This window comes from Zea mays, chromosome 5 (assembly GCF_902167145.1).
Source record: "Zea mays cultivar B73 chromosome 5, Zm-B73-REFERENCE-NAM-5.0, whole genome shotgun sequence".
NCBI classification, from domain to species: domain Eukaryota; kingdom Viridiplantae; phylum Streptophyta; class Magnoliopsida; order Poales; family Poaceae; genus Zea; species Zea mays.
In genome coordinates this window covers 204724117-204749980 of record NC_050100.1, presented here as the reverse complement: position 1 = coordinate 204749980, position 25864 = coordinate 204724117, and the positions used below count along the sequence as shown (strand labels likewise).

General features: G+C 47.7%; 1 pseudogene; it reads right to left on the bottom strand.

Moving 5' to 3' along the window:
• Positions 1 to 7593: 7593 nt before the first annotated feature.
• On the bottom strand, positions 7594 to 8310 carry LOC103628805 (ankyrin repeat-containing protein At2g01680-like; annotated as a pseudogene).
• Positions 8311 to 25864: the final 17554 nt, after the last annotated feature.

The following is a 25864-nucleotide window of genomic DNA, read 5'->3' as shown; positions in this document are numbered from 1 at the left end:
AATTACTGCGTACAGTAGCTTCTGAATTTGTGGGTAGCGGATCTTGGTCTCGGATAGCACTTCGCTGATGAAGTAGACCGGCCTCTGGATGAGCAGTGCATGCCCTTCTTCTCGTCTCTCGACTACGATCGCGATGCTGACCACCTGAGTGGTTGCGGCTACGTAGATCAAGAGGGCTTCTCCTGCAGCGGGGGGCACCAAGATGGGCGCACTTGTAAGGAGTGCCTTTAAGTTTCCGAGGGCTTCCTCGGCCTCGGGGGTCCAAGAGAAGCGCTCGGTCTTCCTTAAGAGGCGATACAAGGGTAGGCCTCTTTCGCCGAGGCGTGAGATGAAGCGGCTCAAAGCCGCAAGGCATCCCATGACCCTTTGTACTCCTTTCAAGTCTTTGATAGGCCCCATGTTGGTGATGGCCGCGATTTTCTCCGGGTTGGCCTCGATGCCTCGCTCGGAGACGATGAACCCTAGGAGCATGCCTCGGGGGACTCCGAAGACACATTTCTCGGGGTTGAGTTTCACGCCCTTCGCCCTCAGACACTTGAATGTTGTTTCAAGGTCAGAGAGGAGGTCGAAGGCTTTTCTCGTCTTGACTACGATGTCATCGATATAAGCCTCGACCGTTCGGCCGATGTGTTCTCCGAACACGTGGTTCATGCACCTTTGGTATGTCGCGCCTGCATTCCTCAAACCAAATGGCATAGTAATATAGCAGTACATGCCAAAAGGTTTGATGAAAGAAGTCGCGAGCTGGTCGGCCTCTTTCATCTTGATTTGGTGATACCCTGAGTAGGCATCGAGGAATGACAGGGTTTCGCACCTAGCTGTGGAATCCACGATTTGATCGATGCAAGGCAGAGGGTAGGGAACCTTCGGACATGCTTTGTTTAGACCAGTGTAGTCTACACACATCCTCCATTTCCCACCTTTCTTTTTCACAAGCACAGGGTTGGCTAACCATTCGGGATGGAATACCTCTTTGATGAATCCCGCAACCATCAGCTTGTGGATCTCCTCGCCCATGGCTCTGCGCTTTTCTTTGTCGAAACGACGCAGAGGCTGCTTCACGGGTCGGGCTCCAGCTCGGATATCCATCGAGTGCTCGGCGACATCCCTCGGTATGCCAGGCATGTCCGAGGGACTCCACGCAAAAACCTCGGCGTTCGCGCAGAGAAAGTCGACGAGCACTGCTTCCTATTTGGGGTCGAGCTCGGAGCCGATCCGGACTTGCTTGGAGGCGTCGTTGCTGGGGTCGAGAGGGACGGACTTAACCGCCTCTGTTGGCTCGAAGTTGCCGGTGTGGCGCTTCGCATCTAACACCTCCTTGGAGAGTCACTCTAGGTCGGCGATGAGGGCCTCGGACTCGGCGAGGGCCTCAGCGTACTCCACACACTCCACGTCGCATTCGTACGCGTGTCGGTATGTGGATCCGACGGTGATGACCCCGTTGGGGCCTGACATCTTGATCTTGAGGTAGGTGTAGTTGGGGACGGCCAAGTACTTGGCGTAGCACGGTCTCCCCAGCACCGCGTGGTAGGTTCCTCGGAACCCGACCACCTCAAACGTGAGGGTTTCCTTTCGGAAGTTGGAGGGAGTCCCGAAGCAGACGGGCAGATCGAGTTGTCCAAGGGGCTGGACGCGCTTCCTGGGGATGATCCCGTGAAAGGGCGCCGCACCGGCCTGGATCGTGGACAAATCGATCTGCAAGAGCCCGAGGGTCTCGGCGTAGATGATGTTGAGGCTGCTGCCTCCGTTCATGAGGACCTAGGTGAGCCTGACGTTGTCGATGACGGGGTCGACAACGAGTGGGTACTTTCCTGGGCTCGGCACGCGGTCGGGGTGGTCGCCTTGGTCGAAGGTGATGGGCTTGTCGGACCAGTCTAGGTAGACTGGCGCCGCCACCTTCACCGAGCAGACCTCCCCGACGCTCCTGCTTGCGGTGCCGAGCCGAGGCGTTCGCCACTTGCCCACCGTAGATCATGAAACAGTCGTGGACCTCGGGGAACTCTTCTGCCTTGTTGCCCTCCTTCTTGTCGTTGTCGTGGCCTCTGCCACCTTCCGCTGGGGGCCCGGCCTTATGGAAGTAGCATCGAAGCATGACACATTCCTCAAGGGTGTGCTTGACGGGACCCTGATGATAGGGGCACGACTCCTTGAGCATTTTGTCGAACAGGTTGGCCCCTCCGGGAGGCTTCCGAAGATTCCTGTGCTCGGTGGCAGCGACAAGATCTGCGTCGGTGGCGTCGCGTTTCGCTTGCGACTTCTTCTTGCCTTTCTTCTTCGTGCCGCGCTGGGCGGACGCCTCGGGGACGTCTTCCTGCTAGCGTCCCTAAGGCTGCTTGTCCTTCCGGAAGATGGCCTCGACCGCCTCCTGACTAGAGGCGAACTTGGTGGCAATGTACATCAACTCGCTCACCCTGGTAGGAGTCTTGCGACCCAGGTTGCTCACCAGGTCGCGGCAAGTGGTGCCGGCGAGGAACGCGCCGATGACATCCGAGTCGGTGATGTTGGGCAGCTCGGTGCGCTGCTTCGATAACCGCTGGATATAGTCCCGCAGGGATTCCCCTGGCTGCTGGCGACAGCTTCAGAGATCCCAGGAGTTCCCAGGGAGCACGTATGTGCCCTGGAAGTTTCCAGCAAAGGCTTTGACCAGATCGTCCCAGTTGGAAATCTGCGCAGGAGGCAGATGCTCTAGCCAGGCTCGGGCGGCGTCGGAGAGAAACAGGGGGAGGTTGTAGATGATGAGGTTGTCATCATCCGTTCCACCTAGCTGGCAGGCCAGCCGGTAGTCCGCAAGCCACAGTTCCGGCCTTGTTTCTCCCGAGTACTTGGTGATGGTAGTCGGGGCTCGGAACCGGGTCGGAAACGGCGCCCATCGTATGGCCCGGCTGAAGGCTCGCGGACCAGGTGGTTCGGGCGAGGGGCTCCGATCCTCCCCACTGTCGTAGCGTCCCCCACGCCTGGGGTGGTAGCCTCGGCACACCTTTTCGTCGAGGCGGGCTCGACGGTCGTGGCGGCGGTGCTCGTTGCCGAGGCGACCCGGGGCTGCAGGCGTCGTGTCCCGCGTGCGCCCGGTGTGGACCGAGGCTTCCCGCATGAATCGGGAAGTTGCGGCGCGATGCTCTGGGGGTACCCTTGCCTTCGGGAGGCAGAGCTCTCGGCCCGTCGGACCGCGGCATCCTCCAGAAGATTCTTGAGTTCACCCTAGATACGTCGCCCCTCGGTGGTGGATGGCTCCAGCATCGCTCGGAGTAGTATTGCCGCTGTAGCCAGGTTCTGGCCGACTCCACTGGAAGCCGGGGGCAGCCTTGCCCTGGCATCGTCAGTGATACGACGCTGGATGTCCTGGGCCTGACAACGCGCTTCTCCGGCTAGTGCTGGGCCTGCCCACTCCTGCTCGATGTTTTGCCGGAGCTGCACAAGTTGTCCTGCTTCCTCGTCGAGCTTGGCCTGCATCTCGTGGATTTGCTCGAGCTGTGTGTCCTGACCCCCCGCAGGGACTGGGACCACAACTAGCACCTGTAGGATGTCAACGCGAGGCACAGGCCCAGGGGGATCATCGTCCTCCGGCATACCAAGGTGGTTGCCTTCATCGTGACCCCCAGATCGACGTGGAAACATTCGCGACTTGGGCCACAACCTCCGTCGTCAAGGCTGTGGCCATCATCGAAGCAATCGAAGAGGCAGCAGTCACATGCGATCATGAAGTCTCGCATGGTGCTAGGATTACCGAGCCTGGAGAAATCCCAACCAGAGTCGGGCTCGTCGTCTTCCTCGGAGCCCGGGGGCTCGTAGGTCGAGACGGCCGTCAGTCGGTCCCAGGTTGACCACATATGGTACCCCGGAAGGTTAGGATATGCCTTTATGAAAGCGCTCACCGAAGCGGGATCGCTTGGTGGATCGAAGCTGAATCTAAAAGGCACAGGGTGGAAACCGGATGGTACCTCTCGATCGATGGACGGTGTCGAAGTCGCGTCGGGGACGGACTGCACCGTTATCTCAGGTACGAGGCTAACGCCCAGCAGGCCCTTCGCGAGCGTGCTGGCATCATCTGTCCGCTTGGGGTTGGCGTGTTGTGGGGAAACGACGCTCGTCGTCATCTCAGGCGCGAGGTCAACGCCCGACGTATCTCCCGCTAGGGCGCCAGCGTCGTCGACTCGCTCGACAGCCGACGAGGTGCCGCCTCCTGCTTGGCCACGGTTGCCCCGCCTCCTTCTGCGGCGAGGAAGGCGACGGGACAAACCCGAATGCTGCTCTTCCACCATGGGGGGAAGACGTCGCCGAGTCCGCCGCCACCGGGCAGGCTGACGGCCGTCGTTGTCGCTGTCGCGCTGCGGGGGAAGGAGTTCCATGTCGTAGCTGTCGTCGAGGGACATGAACTCGAGACTCTCGAAACGGAGCAGCGTCCTAGGCTGAAGAGGTTGCTGGAGACTATCCATCTAGAACTTGACGAGAAGTTGTTCGTCAACACGCAGCAGGCCCCTACCTGGCGCGCCAACTGTCGGCTTTTCGACCCCGGGGGGTCCCTAGACCGACGAGTAAATTATCGCTGCGTGCCCTAGCCCAGATGGGTTGGCGCGAGACAGAACATAGAGGGGGGGGGGGAAACCGCGGCTTCGTGTTTTCCTGCGCCAGAGTGGGTGTGCTTGCAGTAGGGGTTACAAGCGTTCGCGAGGGAGAGAGAGAGAGTCCCGCGCGACCACCCCCTCATATGAGGGCCCTGGCCCTTCCTTTTATAGATGCAAGGAGAGGGTCCACGTGTACAATGGGGGTGTAGCAATATGCTAACGTGTCCGGCAGAGAGGAGCCGGAGCCCTATGTACATGCCAACGTGGATGTCGGAGAGGTGCTAGGGCCCTGTGTACATGGTGTCATGGCCGTCGGAGGAGTGTTTGAGCCTTGTAGAAGCACAGCTGTCGGGGCTGTCGGGACCTTGCTGACGTCTCCTTGCTTCCATAAGGGGCTGAGAGCCGCCGTCGTCATGGACGCACGCGGGGAGCCATCATTACTTGTTACCGGAGCGAGCCTGGATGGGACGCCGGTCTTGTTCCCCCGTAGCCTGAGCTAGCTAGGGGTAGGGTAAATGATGTACCCCCTACGGCGTGGTCGGTCCGAGCCTGAGGTCGGGCGAGGCGGAGACTCCTCCTGAGGCCGAGGCCGGGGTCGGGCGAGGACGCGATTCCTCCCGAGGTCGAGGTTGAGGCCGAGCCCTGGGGTCGGGCGAGGCGAAGACCACCTTCCGAGGTCGAGGTCGAGGCCGAGCCCTGGGGTCGGGCGAGGCGGAGTCCACCTTCCGAGGCCGAGGCGGGGGCCGAGCCCTGGGGTCGGGCGAGGCGGAGCTTCCTGTGGCGCCTGAGGCTAGACTCAGTTGCTGTCAGCCTCACCCTGGCGGGTGGCACAACAGTCAGAGAGGGGCGAGCGGCGCTGTTTTCCTGTCAGGTCAGTCAGTGGGAGGGCGAAGTGACTGTGGTCACTTCGACCTTGCCGACTGAGGCACGCGTGTCAGGATAAGGTGCCAGGCGATCCTTGCATTGAATGCGCCTGCGATACGGTCGGTTGGTGAGGCGATTTGGCCAAGGTTGCTTCACTACAAAGCCTGCCCGAGCTAGGCTTCGGGCGAGTCGAGGGAGCGCCCGTTGCTTGAGGAGGCCCTCGGGCGAGGCGTGAATCCGTCCGGGACTACTGTTCCCGCCCGAGGCTGGGCTCGGGCGAGGCGAGATTGCGTCCCTTGAGTAGACGAAGCCTTGACCTGAATTGCGCCCATCAGCCTCTGCAGTTTGCGCTGATGGTGATTACCAGCCGAGTTTAGGAGTGTTGGGGGTACCCCTAATTATGGTACCCGACAGTCGTCCTAGCACGCAACAGGTTCTAAAGATGGTGTTGGTCGTGTGAGTTGTAATAAGCCAAATATCAATACTACAACATTAATACAAAATGAGGCTTAATCATTCCATCCATTCCAAAATATAGAACATCACTTTAGTTTTAATTCTACATCAAGATTCTTTAATTTTGATCAGATTTATAAAAATAGGAGTAGCTAGAAAACATATAGCTATCTTAGATTAGGTTGGAACCCATGTGATTTTTTCCACTCTGTGAGAGCCTTGAAATTCTTATTTAGAATAAAAACTTCAGGGTTCCTTGAGTATATAACTGATTGTAACCTTTCATCACTAAAATGTAAATTTTATATTGTAAATTGAGTAGATGCAAATTCTATCTTTTGCCTAAAGGACCAGATATAGACTCACTCAGAATCTGCTCACTAGATACCCTAAACATGGGCACATTGTGGCTCCTTGTGACCTTTTGCTACTCTAAGTCTAGCTAGTTGTCTCAACTCTCATATTTTTAGTTTTTTGTTGAAGGTCCGCTTTCAAGGATGCGTCAAACAAAACAACAATGAGAAGAACAATATTAGGATTGGCCTAATGTTTTTGGAACTTTCATGCATTATATGAGCCAACTCGTTTGCCAGAGTTCCAAGTCCCATTAAGTAGAACAACTTGCACGACCAACACCATCTTTAGGACCATGTGTGTGATAGGATTACCATACGACAGAGAACACTTTGTGGCCTCGTTAAAATCATTCAAAGGTCCATGGATAATTTCTGCTATTGCCCAATCATCTTTATTAGGGCACTAGCAATGTTTCTCTATTGGATATGTATCTAGGGAATATTATGCTATCTCTAATGGGAGACTCCATATCCTCCTCGACCTTAAATATAGAGAAGATTCTCTCAAATTTAGCCTCCAATGATATTCTCTAAAGCCTTCTCAAAATATAGAGGACACTCCATCATCTATATATAGGAATTGTCTATCCTCTGCTATATCCATTTTTATACTTTAACAAAATAAGTAAATATAAAATCCCTACTACTCTATAAGAGCCTATTGTAGGCGTCCACATCCGTGCGCCAGTTCTGCCACCGCGCCTATGCCGTTCCCCACCGCGCACCCTTCGCGCACGGGCGCCTCCCCCACAAATCGCGCCTCTTTGACCGCGTGGAGCATGGTTCCTTCCATGGCAGTCATGCTCACTCGCCCTCGTCCCCCCCGGAAATCTCGCCTCCTCCGCCCACGCCATCAGCGCTGCCCTCCACCCTTGCCCTCACCCCGCCTTCTCGTCTCCTCACCCAACTATAATGGCGCTGGGTCGATGGAAAGGCAGCCTCCGCGCAGTCGATGGAAGGTTCGCCTCCACTCCGCTCGCGTCCACACCTCCATATGCCACCGCCCGCCTGAGTTCCAGCGTCGTTCGGACCCTCTCCCATCCCGCACCCATTCCTGTCCTCCGTCTCTACGATGCGCTTGGCGCCCTCACCACCTCCACCTCTAATCCACCTCCCCAGCCGCCTCTGACCTCATCGCCCCCTTAATCCGAACGGGATATTCCCGTCTGACCGCTACCACGGAGGCCGAGTTTTGGGAGAACGAGTTCTAGAGCACACGCCGCACCAAGCTCGTTTGCACCATGGCCCGTTGGCCAGCACCTCGCCGCCATGGAGGTGCACAAGTGGCTTCACGCCTCCAAGGCACCTCTGTGACACCCTGGCTCGTCCCCTCCCTCCTCCCTCGCGTCGCGCTGCTACCTTGGAGGCGTGAAGCCTCTCCTCCCCTCTCTGGTGCAAAAGCAACAGCCGTCGAGATCCGCTCGGGTTTGGGATGTTCTGCTGTGAATGATCCCCCCATCCTCTGATCCAAGCGAAGATGGTGAGAAGGGGGTCGATGAAGGACTGATGGTCCCTATCCTGAATAATAGTGGAATGTCAACCAAGGTGATTTGCACGACGACCACCGCGAAGGAAATGAAGAGAGCAGTTACATTCATAAGGCAGAAGACACGAAAACCAGTAAGCTTGGCTATTTGAGCCTCACCAATGTCTTCCCCACTATTCACATCTTGGAAGTATTGACCTGGCAAATTGAATATGGCAACGAAGGCAATGGAGGCAATCAGGTTTGCTACCATGGTGACTTAATTGATGGTGTTCTGAATAGCTTTTCTATGCAGTTTCTGCAATTCTTTGTGAATCCCAGTCACTCGTTTATTGGTCTTAGCATTCTCGCTAAGCGGTGCCTGAACATTGTGCTTGATATCACTCACAGTTCTCCTCAGTTCTGATGCCTCATCAATTTTCCCCACATTTCTGGCATTCTTTGCACCAGCCTCTGTCAACCACGCTATTATTTTCGTTTTAGACTCACCATAAGGAACTTTGTCAACTAAATCCATAGCTGTTTCATTTTGAATATTGATAGCATTAATTTCAAGTGATTCGTAGCTAAGAAGAAGTTGTACCATCTGAAAACAATAGTGACCAGTAAGGTAAAATAAACTTAGCAAGTCAAAGCATCCTTGGAATGAAGTATGGACAATTCCCACAAAAATATAAACATATGTTCAGAGTTTGAGAACAAGGTAACTTAAAACATAATTCATGTCTCGTTGTTAGCTTATATTTTGGCTAGCTTCTATACAGAGTTAAAATATAAATACTCCATAAAATAGAAAAGCAATCCATCATTCTGCAAGTTTGTGGATGCTTATTTTTTTATCTTTCTTTAATACTCAAGCTTCATTTATATCCCTACTACTCTATAAGAGCCTATTGTAGGCGTCCACACCCGTGCGCCAATTCTGCCACCGCACCTATGTCGTTCCCAACCGCGCTCGCTCCGCGCACGGGCGCCTCCCCCACAAATCGCGCATCTTTCACCGTGCTCTCCGCTATCGACCGCCTCTGAGGTGCGGCTTCTTCCTGGCGAGAAAAATGCCTCCCAATCCATCGTGGTTTCCTTTCGTTACTTACTCATATCTTGCTAATGTGTTTCATTGTGCTGGTAATGAGCAATTCTCAAGGGGATTTTGAATGGACTCTCGTATGGGCAAGGGCTAAAGGAGATGGACAAACTGGTGTGATTCTCACCTTTGTTGTTCATGTTCTTGGGGATGTAGGAGGGCACTATATTTGGAGCATATTTCTGGCGAAATTTGGGTTTTGTCAACAGTAGTAGGCAAAGGTTTCAGTGGTTGCAGTCTTGTGTATATGTAGGATCGACCTCTTTGTTTGATTTGGATTTCGCTAGAGAGTATGTCGATTTTTCTTCAACTGTTTTGTAACTGTGATATGATTAGACAAGTATTATATTGTTGTTTCACCATGGCGAATCCAGTGGACAAAATGTGACACTAGAAATATTAATTATGCTTCGACGGATATGCTGCCATGATAGAACTGAATTGTTATGGACAGTTCTAACATTAGGTTTGTGTCAGCTTGTTGACAATATTTTTCAGGTAAAACCCTTTCGATTAATAGTTGCCAAGAAGGGGTAGTTCATGTAAATTACAAGTCACACACATTATCTTATTCCGTAAAACTATTGACTACTTTCTCATTGAAAGTCGTCTAGAGGGGGGGTGAATAGGCGAATCTGAAATTTATAAACTTTAAGCACAACTACAAGCCGGGGTTAGCGTTAGAAATAAAGTTGAGTCCGAAAGAGAGGGTGAAAACAAATCACAAGCAAATGAAGAGTGTGACACGGTGATTTGTTTTACCGAGGTTCGGTTCTTACAAACCTACTCCCTGTTGAGGTGGTCACAAAGACCGGGTCTCTTTCAACCCTTTCCCTCTCTCAAACGGTCACTTAGACCGAGTGAGCTTTTCTCCTCAATCAATTGGGACACTTAGTCCCCACAAGGACCACCACACAATTGGTGTCTCTTGCTTTGATTACAAAGATGTTGAGAACAAGAGATGGGGAAGAAGAAAAGCGATCCAAGCGTAAGAGCTCAAAGAACACGGGCAAAACTCTCTCTTCTAGTCACTAATTGCTTTGAGTGGAATTGGGACTTGGAGTGGCTTTGATTCAATCTAATTGTGTCTTGTATTGAATGCACTAGCTCTTGTATTGAATGTGTTGGCTGAAAACTTGGATTCCTTGAAGTGTGGTGGTTGGGGGGTATTTATAGCCTCAACCACGAAAGTGGCCGTTGGGAAGGCTATCTGTCGACAGGCGCACCGGACAGTCCGGTGCGCCACCGGATACTGTTCGGTGTGCCAACCACGTCACCCAACCGTTAGGGTTCGACCGTTGGAGCTCTGACAAGTGGGGCCACCGGACAGTCACTGTCCGGTGCGCCTTCTGGCGCCTGCTCTGACTCTGCGCGCGCTGTCCGCGCACTGTAGCTTCACTATTCACTTTTGCAGACGACCGTTGGCGTTGTAGCCGTTACTCCGCATGGCACACCGGACAGTCCGGTGAATTATAGCGGAGTGGCATTTCCAGAAACCCGAAGGTGGCAAGTTCAGAGTTGATCTCTCTGGTGCACCGGACACTGTCCGGTGGTGCACCGGACAGTCCGGTGCGCCAGACCAGGGCAGCCTTCGGTTTTCTTTGCTCCTTTCATTTGAACCCTTTCTTTTAACTTTGTATTGGTTTGTTGTGAACCTTTGGCACCTGTGGAACATATATTCTAGAGCAAACTAGTTAGTCCAATTATTTGTGTTGGGCAATTCAACCACCAAAATTAATTAGGAAAAGGTTTGAGCCTATTTCCCTTTCAATCTCCCCCTTTTTGGTGATTGATGCCAACACAAACCAAAGCAAATATATAAGTGCAGAATTGAACTAGTTTGCATAAGGTAAGTGTAAAGGTTACTTGGAATTAAACCAATTTATATTTTTATAAGATATACATGGATTGCTTTCTTCATTTTAACATTTTGGACCACGCTTGCACCACTTGTTTTGTTTTTCAAATGTTTTGGAAATTCTTTTCAAAGTCTTTTTGTAAATAGTCAAGGGTAAATGAATAAGATTTCGAGAAACATTTTCAAGATTTGAAATTTTCTCCCCCTGTTTCAAATGCTTTTCCTTTGACTAAACAAAACTCCCCCTCAATGAAATTCTCCTCTTAGTGTTCAAGAGGTTTTTAGATATTAATTTTGAAAGAGGTCATACCAATTTGAAATTATATCAAAAATAAGATACCAATTGAAAAACTTCTTTAATACAAGTTGAAAGACTGCATGAAATTGGTGGTGGTGCGGTGTGCGGCCCTTTTGCTTTGGGCTAACATTTTCTCCCCTTTGTCATGAATCGCCAAAAACGGATACTTTGTGAGTGAAATATGAGCCCTTCATTACTTTCTCTCCCCCTTTAGCAAACAATATAAGAGTGAAGATTATACCAAATTGGAGAGCGTTGCGGAGTGACGGCGAAGGATGCATAATTCGATGGAGTGGAGTGGAAGCCTTGTCTTCGCCGAAGACTCCATTTCCCTTTCAATTTATGACTTAGCATGAAATACACTTGAAAACACATTAGTCATAGCACATGAAAGAGATATGATCAAAGGTATATAAATGAGCTATGTGTGCAAGGGATCAATCAAAGTTCCTAGAATCAAGAATGTTTAGCTCATGCCTAAGTTTGGTAAAAGTTTTCTCATCTAATGGTTTGGTAAAGATATCGGCTAATTGTTGTTTGGTGCTAACATAAGCAATCTCGATATCCCCCCTTTGTTGGTGATCCCTCAAAAAGTGATACTGAATGGCTATGTGCTTAGTGCGGCTGTGCTCAACGGGATTATCCGCCATGCGGAATGCACTCTCATTATCACATAGGAGAGGGACTTTGGTTAATATGTAGCCATAGTCCCTAATGGTTTGCCTCATCCAAAGCAATTGCGCGCAACAATGGCCTGCGGCAATGTACTCAGCTACTGAATTTTGTTTCTTTGAAGCCCAAGACACCAGAGATCTTCCCAAGAACTGACAAGTCCCTGATGTGCTCTTCCTATCAATTTTACACCCTGCCCAATCAGCATCTGAATATCCTATCAAATCAAAGGTGGATCCCTTGGGGTACCAAAGACCAAACTTAGGTGTATGAACTAAATATCTCAAGATTCTTTTCATGGCCCTAAGGTGAACTTCCTTAGGATCGGCTTGAAATCTTGCACACATGCATACAGAAAGCATAATGTCCGGTCGAGATGCACATAAATAGAGTAGAGATCCTATCATCGATCGGTATACCTTTTGATCTACGGATTTACCTCCCATGTCAAGGTCGAGATGCCCATTGGTTCCCATGGGTGTCTTGATGGGTTTGGCATCCTTCATCCCAAACTTAGTGAGTATGTCTTGAATGCACTTCGTTTGGCTGATGAAGGTGCCCTCTTGGAGTTGCTTCACTTGAAATCCAAAGAAATACTTCAACTCCCCCATCATAGACATCTCAAATTTTTGTACATTATCCTACTAAACTCTTCACAAGTAGATTTGTTAGTAGACCAAAATATGATATCATCAACATAAATTTGGCATACAAACAAATAATTTGCAAAAGTTTTAGTAAAGAGAATAGGATCAGCTTTTCCGACTTTGAAGCCATTAGCGATAAGAAAATCTCTTAGGCATTCATACCATGATCTTGGGGCTTGCTTGGGCCCATAAAGCGCCTTAGAGAGTTTATACACATGGTTAGGATACTCACTATCTTCAAAGCCGGGAGGTTGCTCAACATAGACCTCCTTTTTGATTGGTCCATTGAGGAAGGCACTCTTCACGTCCATTTGATAAAGCTTGAAGCCATGGTAAGTAGCATAGGCAAGTAATATACGAATTGACTCAAGCCTAGCTACGGGTGCATAGGTTTCACCGAAATCCAAACCTTCGACTTGTGAATAACCCTTGGCCACAAGTCAGGCTTTGTTCCTTGTCACCACACCATGCTCATATTGCTTGTTGCGGAAGACCCACTTGGTTCCTACAACATTTTGGTTAGGACATGGAACTAAATGCCATACCTCATTCCTCGTGAAGTTGTTGAGTTCCTCTTGCATTGCCAACACCCAATCTGAATCCCTTAATGCGTCTTTCCACCCTGTATGGCTCAATAGAAGACACAAAGGAGTAATGTTCACAAAAATTAGCAACACGAGATCGAGTGGTTACCCCCTTATGAATATCGCCGAGGATGGTGTTCACGGGGTGATCTCATTGTATTGCTTGGTGGACTCTTGGGTGTGGCGGTCTTGGACCCTCATCATCTTCCTTGTCTTGATCATTGGCATCTCCACCTTGATCATTGTCCTCCTCTTGAGGTGGCTCCTCTTGATCTTCATTTTCATCATCTTGAGCTTGATCCTCATCTTGGGTTGGTGGAGATGCTTGCATGGAAGATGAAGGTTGATCTTGTGCATGTGGAGGCTCCTCGGATTCTTTAGGACACACGTCCCCAATGGACATGTTCCTTAGCGTGATGCACGAGGCCTCTTCATCATCTAGCTCATCAAGATCAACTTGCTCTACTTGAGAGCCGTTAGTCTCATCAAACACAATGTCACAAGAAACTTCAACTAGTCTAGTGGACTTGTTAAAGACTCTATATGCCCTTGTGTTTGAGTCATAACCAAGTAAAAAGCCTTCAACAACCTTTGGAGCAAATTTAGATTTTCTACCTCTTTTAACAAGAATAAAACATTTGCTACCAAAGACTCTAAAATATGAAACATTTGGCTTTTTACCGGTCAGGAGTTCATATGATGTCTTCTTGAGGATTCGGTGAAGGTAGAGATGGTTGATGGCGTAGCAAGCGGTGTTGATTGCTTCCACCCAAAACCAATCTGAAGTCTTGTACTCATCAAGCATGGTCCTCGCCATGTCAAGTAGAGTTCTATTCTTCCTCTCCACTACACCATTTTGTTGTGCTGTGTAGGGAGAAGAGAACTCATGCTTGATGCCCTCGTCTTCAAGAAAGCCTTCTATTTGAGAGTTCTTGAACTCCGTCCCATTGTCGCTTCTAATCTTTTTTGATCCTTAAGCCGAACTCATTTTGAGCCCGTCTCAAGAATCCCTTTAAGGTCTCTTGGGTTTGAGATTTATCCTACAAAAAGAACACCCAAGTGAAGCGAGAATAATCATCCACAATAACTAGACAGTACTTACTCCCGCCGATGCTTATGTAAGCAATCAGGCCGAATAGATCCATGTGGAGTAGCTCAAGCGGCGTGTCGGTCGTCATGCTATTCTTGTGTAGATGATGAACACCAACTTGCTTCCCTGCTTGACATGCGCTACAAATTCTGTCTTTCTCAAAATGAACATTGGTTAGTCCCAAAATGTGTTCTCCCTTTAGAAGCTTGTGAAGATTCTTCATCCCAACGCAGGCTAGTCGGTGATGCCAGAGCCAACCCATGTTAGTCTTAGCAATTAAGCAAGTGTCGAGTTTAGCTCTATTAAAATCAACTAAGTATAGCTGACCCACTAACACTCCCTTAAATGCTACTGAATCATCACTTCTTCTAAAGACAGTAACACCTATATCCGTAAAAAGACAATTGTAGCCCATTTTGCATAATTGTGAAACTGAAAGCAAGTTGTAATCTAATGAGTCTACAAGAAAAACATTGAAAATAGAATGGTCAAGAGATATAGCAATTTTACCAAGTCCTTTGACCAAACCTTGATTTCCATCCCTGAATGTGATAACTCTTTGGGGATCTTGGTTTTTCTCGTAGGAGGAGAACATCCTTTTCTCCCCAGACATGTGGTTTGTGCACCCGCTATCAATTATCCAACATGAGCCCCCGGATACATAAACCTACAAATTTAGGCCTTGTTCTTAGGTACCCAAACGGTCTTAGGTCCTTTGACATTAGAAACAAGCACCTTGGGTACCCAAACACAAGTCTTTGAGCCCTTGTGTTTGGCCCCAACATATTTGGCAACTACTTTGCTTGATTTGTTAGTTAAAACATACGAAGCATCAAAAGTCTTAAATGAAATGTTATGATCATTTGATGCAATAGGAGATTTCTTTTTAGGCATTTTAACATGAGTTGAATGCCTAGAACTAGATGCCTCACTCTTATACATAAAAGCATGATGAGAGCCAGAGTGAGACTTCCTAGAATGAATTCTCCTAATCTTGTGTTCGGGATAACCAACAGGATATAAAATGTAACCCTCGTTATCCTGAACCATGGGAGCTTTGCCCTTAACAAAGTTAGACAATTTCTTAGGGGCATTAAGCTTGACATTGTCTCCCTGTTGGAAGCCAATGCCATCCTTAATGCCAGGACGTCTCCCATTATAGAGCATGCTTCTAGCGAATTTAAAATTTTCATTTTCTATCTCATGCTCATTAATTTTAGCACTAAGTTGAGCTATGTGATCATTTTGTTGTTTAATTAAATATAGGTGATCATGGATAGCATCAACATTAATGTCTCTACATCTAGTGCAAATAGTAACATGCTCAATGGTGGATGTGGAGGGTTTGCAAACATTTAATTCATCAATCTTAGCATGTAAAATAGCATTCTCATTTCTAAGATTGAAAATATAAATATTGCAAACATTTAAATCTTTAGCCTTAGACATTAATTTATCATTCTTAATATTAAGGCTAGAAAGTGATTCATTCAACTTGTCAATCCTAGCAATTAAACTAGCATTATCATTTCTAAGACTAACAATTGAATCATCACAAACATCTAACTTTTCAACCTTAGCAATTAATTTTGCATTTTCATTTCTAAGGTTTGAGATAATATCATGGCAAATGCTTAGCTCACTAGTTAATTTTTCACATTTTTCTACTTCCTGAGCATAAGCATTTTTAACCTTAACATGCTTCTTGTTTTCCTTAATAAGAAAGTCCTCTTGGCTATCCAAGAGTTCATCCTTCTCATGAATAACACCTATCAATTCATTTAATTTTTCTTTTTGTTGCATGTTTAGGTTGGCAAAAAGGGCAAGCAAGTTATCTTCATCATCACTAGAGTTATCCTCATCACTAGATGTTGCATATTTAGTGGAGGCTCTAGATTTTACCTTCTTTTTGTCGTCCTTTGCCATGAGGCACTTGTGGCCGACGTTGGGGAAGAGGAGACCCTTGTTGACGGCGATGTTGGCGGCGTCCTCGTCGGAGGAGGAGTCAGTGGAGCTCTCATCAGAGTTCCATTCCCGACACACGTGGGCATCGCCGCCCTTATTTTTGTAGTATCTCTTCTTTTCCTTCCTCTTTGCCTTCTTATCGTCGCCCCTGTCACTATCACTAGATAATGGACATTTTGCAATAAAATTACTGGGCTTACCACATTTGTAGCAAACTTTCTTGGAGCGGGGCTTATAATCCTTCCCCCTCCTTTGCTTGAGGATTTGGCGGAAACTTTTGATGATGAGCGCCATCTCCTCATTGTCGAGCTTGGAGGCGTCGATGGGGAGCCTACTTGATGTAGACTCTTCTTTTTTTCCTTCGTTGCTTTGAAGGCAACGGGTTGCACCTCGGGTATAGAGGTGGCGCCTCGCTCGATGATTCGTTTGGAGCCTTTCATCATCAATTCAAAGCTCACAAACTTTCCTATTACTTCCTCGGGAGACATTAGTTTATATTTAGGATCACCACGAATTAATTGAACTTGTGTAGGATTAAGAAAAATGAGTGATCTTAGAATAACCTTGACCATTTCATGGGCATCCCATTTGGTGCTTGAGAGCACCTAGAGGGGGGTGAATAGGTGATCCTATGAAACTTGAAAACTTAAGCCACAAAACTTGGTTAATCGTTAGCACAATAATTGCCAAGTGGCTAGAGAGGAGTCAAAACACAATAACCACAAGAAATCAATCACAGAGATGGCACGGTGGTTATCCCGTGGTTCGGCCAAGACCAACGCTTGCCTACTCCACGTTGTGGCGTCCCAACGAACGAGGGTTGCAATCAACCCCTCTCAAACGGTCCAAAGACCCACTTGAATACCACAGTGTTTTGCTTGCTTTTTCTCAATCCCGTTTGCGAGGAATCTCCACAACTTGGAGCCTCTCGCCCTTACACTTGAAATTCACAAAGAAGCACGGAGCAAGGGAGGGATTAGCAACGCACTCAAGACTAGAAATCACAGCAACACCACGCACACAAGTCGCAACGAGAGCTCACAACACAACTCAAGGAGTTCACTACTCAACTAGAGCTCCAATTGCTATCGTAAAGAATCAAAGGCGCGGAATCGATGTCTTGGTGCTTAGGAATGTTGTAGGAATGCTTGGTGTACTCCTCCATGCGCCTAGGGGTCCCTTTTATAGCCCCAAGGCAGCTAGGAGCCGTTGAGAGCAATCTGGGAAGGCAATTCTTGCCTTCTGCCGTCTGGCGCACCGGACAGTCCGGTGCACACCGGACACTGTCCGGTGCCCGATTTCCTTCCAAAAATGGCACAGTCGACCGTTGCCAGCCAGAGAGCCGTTGGCGGACCGGACATGTCCGGTGCACACCGGACAGTCCGGTGCCCCCTTCTAGCCGTTGGCTCGGCCACGTGTCCCGCGCAGATCGCGCGGCCGACCGTTGGCCCGGCCGACCGTTGGCTCACCGGACAGTCCGGTGCACACCGGACAGTCCGGTGAATTATAGACGTACGTCGCCGGTGAATTCCCGAGAGCGGCCACTTCGCTCGAACCAGCCTGGCGCACCGGACACTGTCCGGTGCACCACCGGATAGTCCGGTGCTCCCAGACTCAGCAGAGTCTTGGCTGCTCGAGCCAAGACATTTCCAATTGGATTTTTCCTGTTTCCAGCACTTAGACACAATACATTAGTCCATAAACAATGTACTAAGTCTGAGAAACATACCTTTATCCTTGATTTGTACTTTGTCCACCTTTCTACACTTAGGCACTTGTGTTGGGCACTAAATCACCAAAATACTTAGAAATGGCCCAATGGCACATTTCCCTTTCAATCTCCCCCTTTTTGGTGATTTATGCCAACACAACATAAAGCAAGTAGAACAAGTACAAAATCAAATAAAATAAGAGCTCAAAATTGTTTTGATTCAATTTGACATATATGGATCACTCTATGCCACCACTTGGTTTGTTTTTGCAAATCAAATTCAAATTTCTATCTCTAAGTCAAACACACATGTTAAGACATAAAGAGAGTCATTCCAAGAGAAATTGATTCAAGATTTCAAAAACTCTCCTTTTTCCCATAATCAACATTTCTCCCCACAAGAAGCCAACTTTTGACAAACCAAAAGCTCTATTCTACTATTTTCAAAATTTCTCAAGTGGTAGCTGATCCATTTATCGCTTTGGCCTTTATTTTCTCCCCCTTTGGCATCAAGCACCAAAACGGGATAAATCTTGGCCCCCGAACCCCATTGCCTCACCAAAATCTTCAATAAGAATACAAAGGCAATAAGAGTACATGAGATAAACTTGGAATAAGTTACCCTCTCATCGGAGTGCAGTGGAAGTCTTTCATGGTCCAAGTCCACCTTTTCCCTTTCAAACCTCTTTTGAGACTAAAACAAGCAAACTCAAGCACATGGTTAGTCTCAAAAGGGTCAAGTTGTAACACATCTCCCCCTAAACATGTGCATCACTTTGCAACGGACTTGTGAGATCCAGGGAGTGTTTGTACAACTTGAGCACCATTATTAAGCAACAAAATGCAGAATTAACATGATTAAAGGCATAAACACATGTATGCTACAAATCAATCCAAGTTCCGTGAATCTAGGACATTTAGCTCACTACGCAACCTGCAAAAGGTCTTCTCATCTAGAGGCTTGGTAAAGATATCGGCTAGCTGGTTCTCGGTGCTAACATGAAACACTTCGATATCTCCCTTTTGCTGGTGGTCTCTCAAAAAGTGATGCCGGATGTCTATGTGCTTTGTGTGGCTGTGTTCAACAGGATTTTCCGCCATGCGGATAGCACTCTCATTATCACATAGGAGTGGGACTTTGCTCAGATTGTAGCCAAAGTCCCTGAGGGTTTGCCTCATCCAAAGTAGTTGCGTGCAACACTGTCCTGCAGCAACATACTCGGCCTCAGCGGTGGATAGGGCAACGGAAGTTTGTTTCTTAGAGTTCCATGACACCAGGGACCTTCCTAAGAATTGGCACGTCCCCGATGTACTCTTCCTATCGACCTTACATCCAGCATAGTCGGAATCTGAATATCCGATTAAGTCAAAGGTAGACCCCTTTGGATACCAGATCCCGAAGCAAGGCGTAGCAACTAAATATCTAAGAATTCGCTTCACCGCCACTAAGTGACACTCCTTAGGATCGGATTGAAATCTAGCACACATGCATACGCTAAGCATAATATCCGGTCTACTAGCACATAAGTAAAGTAATGACCCTATCATGGACCGGTATGCTTTTTGATCAACGGACTTACCTCCTTTGTTGAGGTCGGTGTGTCCGTCGGTCCCCATTGGAGTCTTTGCGGGCTTGGCGTCATTCATCCCAAACCGCTTTAGCAAGTCTTGTGTGTACTTCGTTTGGGAGATGAAGGTGTCGTCCTTGAGTTGCTTCACTTGGAACCCAAGGAAGTAGTTCAACTCACCCATCATCGACATCTCGAATTTCTGCGTCATCACCCTACTAAACTCTTCACAAGACTTTTTATTAGTAGAACCAAAAATTATGTCATCGACATAGATTTGGCACACAAACAAATCACCATCACAAGTCATAGTGAAAAGAGTTGGATCGGCTTTCCCAACCTTGAAAGCATTAGCAATTAGAAAGTCTCTAAGGCATTCATACCATGCTCTTGGGGCTTGCTTAAGTCCATAGAGCGCCTTAGAGAGCTTACACACATGGTCGGGGTACCGTTCATCCTCGAAGCCAGGGGGTTGCTCCACGTACACCTCCTCCTTGATCGGCCCATTGAGGAAAGCGCTCTTCACATCCATTTGGTACAACCTGAAAGAATGGTGAGCGGCATATGCTAGCAAGATACGAATTGATTCTAGCCTAGCCACAGGAGCAAACGTCTCCTCAAAGTCCAAACCTGCGACTTGGGCATAACCTTTTGCCACAAGTCGAGCCTTGTTCCTCGTCACCACCTCATGCTCGTCCTATTTGTTGCGGAACACCCACTTGGTTCCCACAACATTTTGTTTAGGATGAGACACTAGCGTCCAAACTTCATTCCTCTTGAAGTTGTTGAGCTCCTCTTGCATGGCCAACACCCAGTCCGGATCTAGCAAGGCCTCTTCTACCCTGAAAGGCTCAATAGAAGAGACAAAGGAGTAATGCTCACAAAAATTAACTAATCTTGAACGAGTAGTTACTCCCTTGCTAATATCACCCAATATCTGGTCGACGGGATGGTCCCTTTGGATCATCGCTCGAACTTGGGTTGGAGGTGCCGGTTGAGTTTCTTCCTCCATCACATGATCATCTTGTGCTCCCCCTCGATCACCCGCCTCCTGTTGATGAACCTGTTCATCGTCTTGAGTTGGGAGATGCACCATAGTTGAGGAAGAAGGTTGATCTTGCTCCTTTTGTTCCTGTGGTCGTTAGAGATGGCAATGGGTACCCGAAACCCGAAACCCGATGGGTTTTTACCCCATTAGGGTACGGGTTTGGGCCAATTTTCATACCCGTGGGTTTGTTAATGGGCATAAATCTGTACCCAGCGGGTTTATGGGTACGGGTTTGTTCCTATAGTACCCAAACCCGTGAACCCGTGGGTTTTTTAAACCCGACCAAACCTAGTGCATATTGTCATTTTATTTTATAAACGAACAAGAAACTTGTTATTCCTTATTTGCTTCATAATTTTTAACAACTGGTGAATGTATCAGTAATCGGTGAGAGTGTTGCTTGCTTGCTATTATAGTTTTTACTAGCGTTATATATGTGGTGGATGGATAACTTAGTGCAAGGTCACTTAATTATACAACTTATTATTTGTATTTCGTTCTCTCTACTAATAATTTTTATACCAAATCATGAACTCGTTGTTCATTACATAGATTTTGGATCATGATATCATTAATCATTATGATACTTATTGATTATGAGAAGATAATTATATTGGAGATGAAACCCGCGGGTAACCCATGGGTACTCGTTAACCCGATGGGTACGGGTTTGGGCAAAATCTCAAACCCGTCACGGGTACGGGTTTTTTAATGGGCATAGATATTTTTCACGGGTACGGGTTTGGGACGGCAAAACCCAGCGGGTTTGTACCCGTTGCCATCTCTAGTGGTCGTACATCACCAATCGCCATGGTTCGTATAGCGGCCGTCGGAACATCTTCTTCATCTACATCATCAAGATCAACAACTTGCTCTCTTGGAGAGCCATTAGTCTCATCAAATATAACGTCGCTAGAGACTTCAACCAAACCCGATGATTTGTTGAAGACCCTATACGCCTTTGTATTTGAGTCATAACCTAACAAAAACCCTTCTACAACTTTGGGAGCAAACTTAGAATTTCTACCCTTCTTCACTAGAATGTAGCATTTGCTCCCAAATACACGAAAGTAAGATACATTGGGTTTGTTACCGGTTAGTAGCTCATACGACGTCTTCTTGAGGAGGCGGTGAAGGTAGACCCTGTTGATGGCGTGGCAAGCCGTGTTCACGGCTTCCGACCAAAAACACTCGGGGGTCTTGAACTCTCCAAGCATCGTCCTTGACATATCGATGAGTGTCCTGTTCTTCCTCTCTACCACACCATTTTGCTGAGGTGTGTAGGGAGCGGAGAACTCGTGCTTGATCCCCTCCTCCTCAAGAAACTCCTCCACTTGAAGATTCTTGAATTCGGACCCGTTGTCGCTCCTTATCTTCTTCACCTTGAGCTCAAACTCATTTTGAGCTCTCTTGAGGAAGCGCTTGAGGGTCCCTTGGGTTTCAGACTTATCCTGCAAAAAGAACACCCAAGTGAAGCGGGAAAAGTCATCAACAATAACTAGACCATACTTACTTCCTCCTATGCTCAGATAGGCGACAGGTCCGAAGAGGTCCATATGCAACAGCTCCAGAGGTCTTGAAGTGGTCATCATATTCTTGCTGTGATGTGCTCCTCCCACTTGTTTACCTGCTTGACAAGCTGCACAAGGTCTATCTTTTTCGAATTGCACGTTAGTCAAACCTATCACGTGTTCTCCCTTTAGAAGCTTGTGAAGGTTCTTCATCCCCACATGTGCTAAGCGGCGATGCCACAGCCAGCCCATGCTAGTCTTAGCAATTAAGCATGCATCTAGACCGGCCTCCTCTTTTGCAAAATCAACTAAATAAAGTTTGCCGTCTAATACACCCTTAAAAGCTAGTGAACCATCACTTCTTCTAAAGACATACACATCTACATTTGTAAATAGACAATTATATCCCATATTGCATAATTGACTAACAGATAACAAGTTATATCCAAGAGACTCAACTAAAAACACATTAGAGATAGAGTGCTCATTTGAAATAGCAATTTTACCTAATCCTTTTACCTTGCCTTGATTCCCATCACCGAATATTATTGAATCTTTGGAATCCTTGTTTTTGACGTAGGAGGTGAACATCTTCTTCTCCCCCGTCATATGGTTTGTGCATCCGCTGTCGATAATCCAGCTTGAACCCCCGGATGCATAAACCTGCAAGGCAAATTTAGGCTTGGGTCTTAGGTACCCAACTCTTGTTGGGTCCTACAAGGTTAGTCACAATTTCCTTAGGGACCCAAATGCAAGCTTTATCACCCTTGCATTTTGCCCCTAATTTCCTAGCAACTATCTTCCTATCCTTTCTACAAATAGCAAAGGAAGCATTTAAAGCATGATAAATTGTAGAAGGACCATTCATAACTTTCCTAGGAACATGAACACTATTCTTCCTAGGCACATGATGAATATTTTTCCTAGGCATATCTCTACCATGCATATAGGAAGAACTGGAAGCATACATAGCATAAGAGTCATAGGCATGTGAATCAAAAGTATTACAACTCCTATGAGACGGTCTTCTATCATTGTACATAAAAGCATGGTTCTTTTTAGTACTACTTGCCATAGGGGCCTTCCCTTTCTCTTTGGCGGAGATGGGAGCCTTATGGCTTGTTAAGTTCTTAACTTCCTTCTTGAAGCCAAGCCCATCCTTAATTGAGGGGTGTCTACCAATCGTGTAGGCATCCCTAGCAAATTTTAGTTTATCAAAATCACTTTTGCTAGCCTTAAGTTGGGCATTAAGACTGGCCATTTCATCATTTAACTTTGCAATAGAAGCTATGTGTTCACTACAAGCATCAATATCAAAGTCTTTACATCTATTGCAAATACCAACATTTTCTACACAAGTTGTTGATTTACTAGCTATTTCTATCTTAGCATTCAAGTCATCATTAATGCTCCTTAAGCTAGAAATCGTCTCATGGCAAGAAGATAATTCACAAGAAAGCATTTCATTTCTTTTAACTTCTAAAGCATGAGATTTTTGTGCTTCTACAAATTTGTCATGTTCTTCATACAACAAATCTTCTTGTTTTTCTAAAAGCCTATTCTTATCATTCAAGGCATCAATTAATTCATTAATTTTATCTACCTTGGTTCTATCTAGGCCCTTAAATAAACATGAATAATCTATTTCATCCTCATCACTAGATTCGTCCTCACTTGAAGAAGCATAAGTAGAGTTTCGACTACTTACCTTCTTCTCCCTTGCCATAAGACATGTGTGACGCTCGTTGGGGAAAAGGGATGACTTGTTGAAGGCGGTGGCGGCGAGTCCTTCATTGTCGGAGTCGGAGGAGGAGCAATCCGAGTCCCACTCCTTTCCTAGATGTGCCTCGCCCTTGGCCTTCTTGTAATTTTTCTTCTTTTCCCTCTTGCTCCCGTGTTCCTGGTCACTTTCATTATCGGGACAGTTAGCAATAAAATGAACAATCTTACCGCATTTGAAGCATGAGCGCTTCCCCTTGGCTTTGGTCTTGCTTGGCTGTCCCTTGCGACCTTTAAGCGCCGTCTTGAATCTCTTGATGATGAGGGCCATCTCTTCATCATTAAGTCCGGCGGCCTCAATTTGTGCTACCTTGCTGGGTAACGCCTCCTTGCTCCTTGTTGCCTTGAGGGCAATGGGTTGAGGCTCATTGATTGGACCGTTTAGAGCGTCGTCCACGAACCTCGCTTCCTTGATCATCATTCGCCCGCTTACAAATTTTCCAAGGATTTCTTCGGGCGACATTTTGGTGTACCTGGGATTCTCACGAATGTTATTCACCAAATGAGGATCAAGAACGGTAAAGGACCTTAGCATCAATCGGACGACGTCGTGGTCCGTCCATCGCGTGCTTCCATAGCTCCTTATCTTGTTGATAAGGGTCTTGAGCCGGTTGTATGTTTGTGTCGGCTCCTCGCCCCTTATCATCGCGAATTATCCAAGCTCGCCCTCCACCAACTCCATTTTGGTGAGCAAGGTGACGTCGTTCCCTTCATGTGAAATCTTGAGGGTGTCCCAGATCTGTTTGGCGTTATCCAAGCCACTCACTTTGTGATATTCATCCCTGTACAATGAAGCTAGAAGAACAGTAGTAGCTTGTGCATTCTTATGAATTTGCTCATTAATGAAAATGGGACTATCCGAACTATCAAAGTGCATTCCACTCTCTACAATCTCCCATATACTAGGATGGAGAGAAAACAAGTGACTACGCATTTTGTGACTCCAAAATCCGTAGTCCTCTCCATCAAAATGAGGAGGTTTACCAAGTGGAATAGATAATAAATGAGCATTTATATTTTGAGGAATACGAGAGTAATCAAAAGAAAAGTTCGAATTGACCGTTTTCTTTTTCTCGTAGTCGTCGTCATCCTTTTGGGAAGAGAAAGATTCATCGCTGTCGTAGTAGACGATCTCCTTGATGCGCCTTGTCTTCTTCTTCTTCCCGTCTTTGCGCTTGTGGCCTGAGCCCGAGTCGGTAGACTTGTCATCCTTCGGCTCGTTGAAGATAGACTCCTTCTCGTTGTTGACCACCATCCCCTTTCCCTTAGGATCCATCTCTTCGGGCGATTAGTCCCTTCTTGAAGAGAACGGCTCTGATACCAATTGAGAGCACCTAGAGGGGGGGTGAATAGGTGATCCTGTGAAACTTGAAAACTTAAGCCACAAAACTTGGTTAATCGTTAGCACAATAATTGCCAAGTGGCTAGAGAGGAGTCAAAACACAATAACCACAAGAAATCAATCACAGAGATGGCACGGTGGTTATCCCGTGGTTCGGCCAAGACCAACGCTTGCCTACTCCACGTTGTGGCGTCCCAACGGACGAGGGTTGCAATCAACCCCTCTCAAGCGGTCCAAAGACCCACTTGAATACCACGATGTTTTGCTTGCTTTTTCTCAATCCCGTTTGCGAGGAATCTCCACAACTTGGAGCCTCTCGCCCTTACACTTGAAATTCACAAAGAAGCACGGAGCAAGGGAGGGATTAGCAACGCACTCAAGACTAGAAATCACAGCAACACCACGCACACAAGTCGCAACGAGAGCTCACAACACAACTCAAGGAGTTCACTACTCAACTAGAGCTCCAATTGCTATCGTAAAGAATCAAAGGCGCGGAATCGATGTCTTGGTGCTTAGGAATGTTGTAGGAATGCTTGGTGTACTCCTCCATGCGCCTAGGGGTCCCTTTTATAGCCCCAAGGCAGCTAGGAGCCGTTGAGAGCAATCTGGGAAGGCAATTCTTGCCTTCTGCCGTCTGGCGCACCAGACAGTCCGGTGCACACCGGACACTGTCCGGTGCCCGATTTCCTTCCAAAAATGGCACAGTCGACCGTTGCCAGCCAGAGAGCCGTTGGCGGACCGGACATGTCCGGTGCACACCGGACAGTCCGGTGCCCCCTTCTAGCCGTTGGCTCGGCCACGTGTCCCGCGCAGATCGCGCGGCCGACCGTTGGCTCACCGGACAGTCCGGTGCACACCGGACAGTCCGGTGAATTATAGCCGTACGTCGCCGGTGAATTCCCGAGAGCGGCCACTTCGCTCGAACCAGCCTGGCGCACCGGACACTGTCTGGTGCACCACCGGACAGTCCGGTGCTCCCA